The sequence below is a fragment of the Marmota marmota genome, unplaced genomic scaffold, assembly GCF_001458135.2.
Source record: "Marmota marmota marmota unplaced genomic scaffold, marMar, whole genome shotgun sequence".
Lineage (NCBI taxonomy): Eukaryota > Metazoa > Chordata > Mammalia > Rodentia > Sciuridae > Marmota > Marmota marmota.
The window spans coordinates 20,549,886-20,559,291 of record NW_026000075.1 but is presented as its reverse complement, the minus strand read 5'-3'; positions in this window follow the sequence as shown (position 1 = coordinate 20,559,291).

Below are 9,406 nucleotides of genomic sequence, written 5' to 3'. Positions count from 1 at the left end.
TGGAATCTGCAGACAATTCTGCAGACCATGGAGTTTCCAGACAATACCCCCCTTCAGCCTCTGTACTTTCCCACTTGGTCTTGACACCCTCTTTCTGTTCACCAGAGCCTCTGGTCATTTTTCCTTTTTGCTCTGCCCCTGCTCTTTGTTTTTAACTGAGGCAGATTTGAAATCACCTCTGACTAGTTTCTTGTTTCTAAGGTTGTTTCTTAGAAGGTTAAGAGTCTGATCATTCTGATAAATTTCATGTTTTTCTCTGCCCATCATCTAGGAGGCAGGTAACTTGCAATTTCCAGGGTATTACAGATTGTCTTTAAAACAGATTGACCTTTAAGCTTAGTTTGAGTGACCTGTTATGGTAATTAGCTCAGAGTCATCTTGGAGCGGCTCTGAAGAATTGAGAAGCGCTTGTGTCCTTCCTGACATTTCTTTTGTGAGTGTCTCAGTGTTTTCAAGCCTCATAGGTAAATGTGTCTTACCAGGCTCGTATCTTTACATGTCTGCAAAATAAAATTACCATCAGAGTCAGGGTAAAAAGTTATTTATTGTAATAAATTTGAAACATGTGGCTATTAAATAAAAAGTGAGAGCAACCAAATTAAAACAAATAAAAATGGTATTCCAATATAGTTCCCTTTTAATTCTCTCTGATTTTTCTCTTTGCTGAACTATCCTAATATTAGGTCCCAGAGTGTAGAAGCAGAGAATTGTTATTTGTTGAACTCACCAAGACATAGCATCTTTCCCCTCATGTCTTCATGAAGTTATCAACTCATTACCTTTGATTTATAAGAGAATCTTCACTGTGAAACTCTTCACTGTGAGAAGGAAAATATTTTTCTCAATCTCTTTTGTTCTGAAATATTTCCTTCTTTCCTAATAGAGAATTTCTGAGCTGGAGGTGTAGCTCAGTGGTAGAGTGTATGCATACATAACATTTGCAAGGCCCTAGGTGTGTGTTTGTTAGTTTTTATTCCAGGGATTGAACTCAGGGACATTCAACCACTGAGCCACATCCTAGCCCTATTTTGTATTTTATTTAGAGATAGGGTCTCACTGAATTGCTTAGCGCCTCACCATTGCTGAGGCTGGCTTTGAACTTGTGATCCTCCTGTCTCAGCTCCCCAAAACTGCTGGGATTATAGGCATGCACCACCAAATGTACCTGGTGAGGCTCTGGGTTTAATCCTTAGCATGCACTTTTTTTTTCTTTCTTCTCTTTATTAAATTAAATTTTTCTTCCCCTTTCTTTAACAGCCTAATAATATCACCTGGAAGTGACAATTTAGTACTTGCATAAAACAAACAATTTACCCCAATTATAATAGGCCTGAACTTTATTTGTTATAGTAGGACTAAACTTTATTTGTGCTGGTAATTTAAAGTTTTTTTTTTCCAATTTGGTCAATTCTATCTACAAATATATATATACATTTATATAGATATATATAAGTATATATCTATATATAAATATTTTGGGGTTCAAGTAGGATAGCCAATTGCCAGGGGAGTGTTTATGTTTGAGAGCAAACTGATTTTGATGTGGTAATAGTGACTTATCCTTTAAGAAGTAGCACAGGCATCATTTTATTTAGGAAGCCATCTCTGAATTTTTCTACCCTCATCCCCACAGAAAGGCAAACTAGGTGGGCAAACCAGAAGATAGACATTCTATGTAGTGTTCTGACAAAATTTCATAGTGTCTACCACATTGGTTGATCTCCTATAATCACATAATCTCAATGAGTGATGGAATACAAAAGAAGAAAAAAAGATGTGGAACAGAGGATGGTTAGTATGGATGTTCAGGAGAAGATATGAGTTCCTCTAGTGGCTGAACACTTTGTATCAGGAGCAGACAGCCTCACTTTAAACCTCAGCTCCCTTACTACTATGTGACCTTCAGCAAGTCACTTAAATAATCTGTGCCTTGGCTTTCTCATCTGTTAAATAGGGATAATAAGGGTTGTGAGGATTAAATGAATTACATATGCAAAATGCCTAGAACTGTGCCTAACATAAACTATGTGCCATATAAATATTATTTATTGCTATAACATGTGGTTGTCCTGATAAGAAGAGGGAGAATTAGGAGTTAAAGGATAAATGTAACTGGTTTGAGCCAAGCTGAGAGTATGTGTGCACACATTTTACACAGCTGTGAAGGTTAGCAGTTAAGGTGCTGCAAACAGATATTTTAATATTCTTTCTATTGATCTCCTGTCACTGCAATGGGTGGGGGAAGAAATTTTATGGTCTTTGACCCAGTGGAACTTAAATTCCACTCCCCTTCTCCCTTATGAGAGGCACTGATATGATGATAGTGGAGTGGGCAGATGCAGCCTCAGAATTCTTCATCACCTGACCCTCTAGGGAGGCTCTGTTAGTGCTAGAAGAACCAATAAGAGAGAAACACAGATGCCATCCCCAGGTGAGTCCTTCCTTTCACAGCAGAGAAGTTAGAGCCTAGAGAAGTGAAGTGGCTTGTCTAGGGCCACCCAAAACTGGTCACTCCACTCACTGAATGGTAATCCACTTTCCAATCACATTCATACTTGTTTATCTTGGTTTCTTCAAATTAGAGTGGTTTTGCCACCATTTACATTGGTCAAAAAAGTGTGCACATATGTGTATAGTTTGCATTTATATATTTCATTATGTATGTGTCCTTGTATATTATAAGTATATATGTATACATATATGCACACAAATTACATTAAAGACATGGCTGAAAGATTAAAACAAAAGTAAGCAAGGTCCAATTACTCATCTTTGAGGTGTCCCAAAATATCATTGTGAAATGCATTAAGTTTCCCATGCTCTGTAGCAGCTGATGGCACTATCTATCAGGCTTAACCAAATTATTGTGACATGATCTTGTATTCAGGTTGCAAATGAAAAAGCTGCACTAAACTCATCAGCAGCAGACTGAATGTACTTTAGTGCTTCATGCCTGTGAGCATAAATTGTGATATTTTACTGCTCTTAAATGATGCATGATGAAATGATTGAAGACATCGTTATGTGGAACAAAATCCAGCAGGGAGTGTGATGTTAACTATTTAGCATTTCAAGCTCTTATGAGATTGTTAAATACTTTTCCTGAAGAACCATAGGGAAGTGGTATTTGTGATGATCAAGACTACCCAGAAAAACAGTGGTGCCTTGACCTTATCAAAAACTGGTAAGGGAACCCTGCAAGTGAGAGAGAGGAGTGAAGGATCCAGCTCTCTGCTGAATTTCAGTGAATTAACAGTGTTCACTGATTCTAATAAGTGGTTCTTAATCCTGGCCAAATTCTAAAATCACCTGGGAAGCTTTTTTTTAAACTTTTATTTTTTTTCACATTTTTATAGGTATGTAATAGTTGTGCACAATGGTAGGATTTGTTGTTACATTCATACATGCACAATGTAACAATATGATTTGGCCAGTATCATTCCCACCTGAGAAGCTTTTTAAAATGTCATGTTGGAAGCCCCTACTGAAAGGTTTTCACTTAATTTTTTTTGGATGGTAGGTTTTAAAGGTTCCAGATGATTTTAATGTAATCAGAGCTGAGAACAAGTGGCCTAGTACTTGAGCAGCAAAGCAGTCACAAATCTGTACAAATGCATCATTTATTTATTTAAAAAATCCTCTTCTTTTTAAATAACGTTGGGGTGGTTTGATGTGAGAATAAGTGAGAGAAGGAACATCAATCAGAGGAAGAACACAAAGAAGATACAGCAGTCGCTCAAAACCTTCACCTATCTCTTAGATGCTTAAAAATTCTTTTTGTAAGTGAGTCACCCAATACAAATTCTAGTGATAAATCATGTCTGGAATATGACTCAATGTCTCTTACCTGGAAGTGTAAGAAATACTTCATTAATTAATCAACCCATCCATTTGATGAGCTTTAAGAAGAATACATGGTGCAAATAAATGTGGCCCATGTTTATCAGAAGCAACACCTGGGTAGTTGGGGAAGCTGGCACCCCATCCAAGAGGCACAGAGGTTGCACCTGAGGGCCATGAGCTTCTGTTTTTGTTCTTCTATGCTTTTGTTGTGTAGCAATTCCTCAGGGCTCTAGTAAATCTAACTCTGGGCTAGGTATGGCGTTTGCACAGTAAGGTGGGAGAGAGAGCTACAGGATTACATTTTGACAGCTGAGCCTTTGAATACTTTACCTATTGGCTACATCAGGACATGAACTGCTCCCCTATTTTCTTCTACTCAGAGCCACCTATTTCTGTCCTTCCTCTGTTATACCCCTGCCTATCCAGTGGTGAAAACTGAGGCTGCAGAAAAAGATGGTAAACCCTTCTGGGGGCTGGATGTAGGAGTAGACAGGGTGATGGCCATAAAGAGGTTAAAAGAACTGAGCATATGGGAATGAGAGACAGTGGAAGCAGGGTGTGGGCACCTACTAAAAAAATGGGCTAACTGCCTCCAGGAGCATCTTCCATGAATCCACTGCCATTTGAATTTCTCACCTGAGTCTCACATTAAGGACTGATTGATTCTCTTTGGAATTTTATGTATTTATCTGTTTTTTAACTTATAACTACTTTCCATTTCTCCCCTTACAATGATAGTGCTGAGGAAGGGTCAGGTTCCTATTAATAACCAGGAAAATCTGCAGAAAGCTGAAACGTTGGGAACACTAAGATTTCATAGAATAGCATTTATTTTTAATTGAAAGAAACCCTGAGAGCAACATAACTCCAATCCCCATTTTTCTAGATGAGGTTGTTGAGCTTCTTTCTGGAAGTAGGGATGGAGTGAGGTAGAGAAGGGATGAGTCAGAGGGGACCTTACTGGACAGGTTATGGAGGAGGACACAAGACCTAAGGCAGGATGGAGAGACTAACTGCCTAGTTATTCAGAAGATGAATTTTAATCCTGGGGAAAAGTGAATTATTATCTTCTTTGGAAGTGCACAGAGATTTTATTTCAGGTGTGAGAGAAAATAGGAATCAAGATGGGGAAGGCTGGGAGAATTGCCAGACTGGAATTCCAGATTGGCTCCCCACGAAGGAGAGAGTGAGAAGAGGTCAGCTGGAAGTGCCCAAGACTGCTGTGTCAGAGGAGGCCAGGCTTGCTGGGAATGGGTCTGCCTTATTCACTCATTCATTGGCTGGGAGCAATGGGCAGAGGGTGGCCTTGGAGCACACATGGAGCTGATTCCAAGTGGTCAGTAACATTCCCTGTGGTTGGAGGTCAAAGAGGGGATTTTCATCACGTGAAAAAATGGGCACACATATGTCAATTTATAGACATACATACATATATAAATTTACATATGTGTAATTTAATGTAAGTTTATAGAATATTCAGAAGGTCAAATATACTCCTAATACCATTTGGTCAGGAGGATGATTATGATGTTGCCACAAACAAAGTTACAAATGTTTATCTCTTCTTTCCATCTTGGGCATGAGATGAGGAAAAATTTTTTTCTATGTAGCACTTTTTAAAAATTTTATTTCAATTTTTTTAAAAAATTAAAATTTATTTATTATAATTAGATATCTATGACAGCAGAATGCATTTTTTTATTCATTGTACACAATTGCAGCACAACTTTTCATTTCTCTGATTATATATGATATAGCATCACACCATATGTGCAGTCATACATGTACCTAGGGTATTAATGTCCGTCTCATTCCACCATCTTTCCTGTCCCTGTCCTCTCCTCCCACTCTCCCCTTTGCCCAATCAAAGTTCCTCCATTTTTCCCATCCCCCCCACTATGGATCAGCATCCATTTATCAGAACATTAGGGCTTTGCTTTTTTGGAATTGGCTTAGCATGATATTCTCCAACTCCATACATTTACCTGCAAATGCCATAATTTTATTCTCTTTTAATGCTGAGTAATATTCCACTGTGTATATATGCCACAGTTTCTTTATTCGTTCATCTATTAAAAGGCATTAGGTTGCTTCCCAATTTAGCTATTTTGAATTGATGTGGCTGTATTACTGTAGTATGTTGATTTTAAGTCCTTTGGGTATAGATCAAGGAGTGGAATAGCTGGGTCAAATGGTGGTTCTATTCCAAGTTTTCTAAGGAATCTCCATACTGCTTTCCAGATTGGTTGCACCAATTTGAAGTTCCACCTGCAATGTATGAGTGTGCCTTTCCCCCCACATCCTTGCCAACACTTATTGTTTGTATTCTTGATATCCGCCATTCTGACTGGTATGAGATGAAATCTTAGAGTAGTTTTGATTTGGATTTCTCTAATTACTAGAGATGTTGAACATTTTTTTCATATATTTGTTGATCGATTGTATATCTTCTTCTGAGAAGTGTCTGTTCAGCTCCTTAGCCCATTTATTGAGTGGGTTGTTTTTTTGTTTTTTTTTTGAGTTCTTTATATATCCTGGAGATTAGTGCTCTATCTGACATGGGAGTGGCAAAAATTTGCTCCCAAAATGTAGGCTCTCTCTTCACCTTTTGATTGTTTATTTTGTTGAGAAAAAGCTTTTTAGTTTGAATCCATCCTATTTATTGATTGTTGATTTTATTTCTTGGACTTTAGGAATCTTGTTAAAGAAGTCCGGGCCTAATCTGACATAATGAAGATTTGGGCCTACTTTTTTTTTTTTTCTATTAGACGCAGAGTTTCTGGTCTAATTCCTAGGTCCTCCATCCACTTTGAGTTGAGTTTTGTGCATGGTGAGAGATAGGGGTTTAGTTTCATTTTGCTGCATAATGGCTTTCAGCACTGTTAGTTGAAGAAGATATCTTTTCTCCACTGTATATTTTTGGAACCTTTGTCTAGTATGAGATAACTATTTATGTGGGTTTGTCTCTATGTCTTCTAGTGTATCATCGGTCTACATGTCTATTTTGGTGCCAATACCATGTTATTATAGCTCTGTAGTATAGTTTAAGGTCTGGTATTGTGATGCCTCCTGCTTCACTCTTCTTGCTAAGGACTGCTTTGTCTATTCTGAGTCTCTTATTTTTCCAAATGAATTTCATGATGGCTTTTTCTATTTCTATGAGAAATGATGTTGGGAATTTAATTGTAATTACATTGAATCTGTACAGTGCTTTGAGTAGTATGGGCATTTTGACAATGTTAATTTTGCCTAAGAGTATGGGAGATCTTTCCATCTTCTAAAGTCTTCTTCAAATTCTTTCTTTAGTGTTCTGTAGTTTTTATTGTAGAGGTCTTTCACTTCTTTTCTTAAATTGATTCCCAAGTATTTTATTGTTTTAAGGCTATTGTGAATGGGGTAGTTTTCCTAATTTCTCTTTCAGAAGATTCATCACTGATGCATAGAAATGAATTTAACTTATGGGTATTGATTTTATATCCTGCCAATTTGCTGGATTCATTTATTAATTTTAGAAGTTTTCTGGTGGAGTTTTTTGGATCCTCTAAGTATAGAATCATGTCATCAGCAAATAATGATAGTTTGAGTTCTTTTTTTCCTGTTCATATTTCTTTAATTTCTTTTGTCTGCCTAATTGCTCTGGCTAGAGTTTCAAGGACTATGTTGAATGGAAGTTGTGAAAGAGGGCATCCCTGTCTTGTTCCAGTTTTTAGAGGGAATGCTTCCAATTTTTCTCCATTTAGAATGATGTTGGCCTTGGGTTTAGTATAGATAGCTTTTACAATGTTGAGGTATTGTTCCTACTATCCCTAGTTTTTTTAGTGTTATGAACATAAAAGGGTGCTGTATTTTGTCAAATGTTTTCTCTGCATCAATTGATATAATCATATTATTCTTTAAGTGTATTGATGTGATGAATTATATTTATTGATTTCCGTATGTTGAACCAACCTTTCATTCCTGGAATGAACCCCACTCTATCATGGTGCACTATTTTTTGAAATATGTTTTTGTATACAATTTACCAGAATTTTATTGAGAATTTTTGCATCTATGTTCATCAGGAATATTAGTCTGAAATTTTCTTTCCTTTAATGAGTCTCTGCCTGGTTTTGGTATCAGGATGATAACTAGCTTCACAGAATGAGTTTGGAAGGGTTCCCTCCTTTTCTATTTCATGAAATAATTTGAGGAGAATTAGTATTAATTCTTCTTTGTAGGTCTTATAGAACTCTGCTGTGATTTGGTCTGGTCCTGGGCTTTTCTTGGTTTGTGGGCATTTGATGGTATCTTCTATTTCCTTGCTTGAAATTGATCTGTTTAAATTGTGTATGTCCTCTTGACCCAGTTTGGGTTAATCACATGCCTCTAGAAATCTGTCAGTGTCTTCAATATTTTCTATTTTACTGGAGTATAAATTTTCAAAATAGTTTCTAATTGTCTTCTGTATTTCTATAGTGTCTGTCAAGATATTTCCTTTTTCATCATGAATTTTAGTAATTTGAGTTTTCTCAATCCTTCTTTTTGTTAGGGTAGTGAAGGGTTTGTCAATTTCATTTTTTTTTCAAAAAACCCAGCTTTTTGTTTTGTCAATTTTTCGAATAGTTTCTTTTGTGTCAATTTCATTGATGTCTGCCCTGATTTTAATTATTTTCTGTGTTCTACTACTTTTGGTATTGGTTTGTTCTTCTTTGTCTAGGGCTTTGAGATGTAATGTCAGATCATTTATGTGTTGTCTTTTTCTTCTTTTAATGAATGAGCTTAATGGAATGAACTTTCCTCTTAGCACTACCTTCATGGTGTCCTAGAGATTTTGATAAGATGTATCAGAGTTCTCATTTACCTTTTAAGAATTTTTTTAAAGCTCCTCCCTGATGTCTTCTGTTATCCATGCATCATTCAGTAGCACATTGTTAAGTCTCCAGGTGTTGGAGTATCTTCCATTTTTAATTTAATCATTGATTTTTAATTTCATTACATTATGGTCACATAGAATACAGGGTAGTATCTCTGCCTTTTTGGATTTGCTAAGACTTGCTTTGTGGCATGATATGTGGTCTGTTTTGGAGAAGGATCATGTGCTGCTGAGAAGAATGTGTATTTGCTTGTTGATGGATGGAATATTCTATATATGTCTGTTAATTCTAAATTATTGAATGTTTTATTGAGTTCTATAGTTTTTTTTTTTTTTTTAGTTTTTGTTTGGGAGATCTACCCAGTTTTTGTTTAGAAGTTCTACCCAGTTTGTTTGGTGAGAGAGGTGTATTAAAATCACCCAGTGTTATTGTGTGGTTGTCTTTTTGGTTCTTGTAGTTGAGAAGGGCTTGTTTGATATAAATAGATGCCCCTTTGTTTGGGGCATAGATATTTATTATTGTTATGTCTTGTTGATGTATAAATCTCTTAAACAGTATGAAATGTCCTTCTTATCCCTTTTCACTAGCTTTTGTGTCCACTTTATCTGATATGAGGATGGAAACCCTTGCTTGTTTATGTGGTCCATGTGTGAGTGGTATGTTTTTTTCCACCCTTTCACCTTCAGTCTGTGGATGTTTTTTTTTTTTTT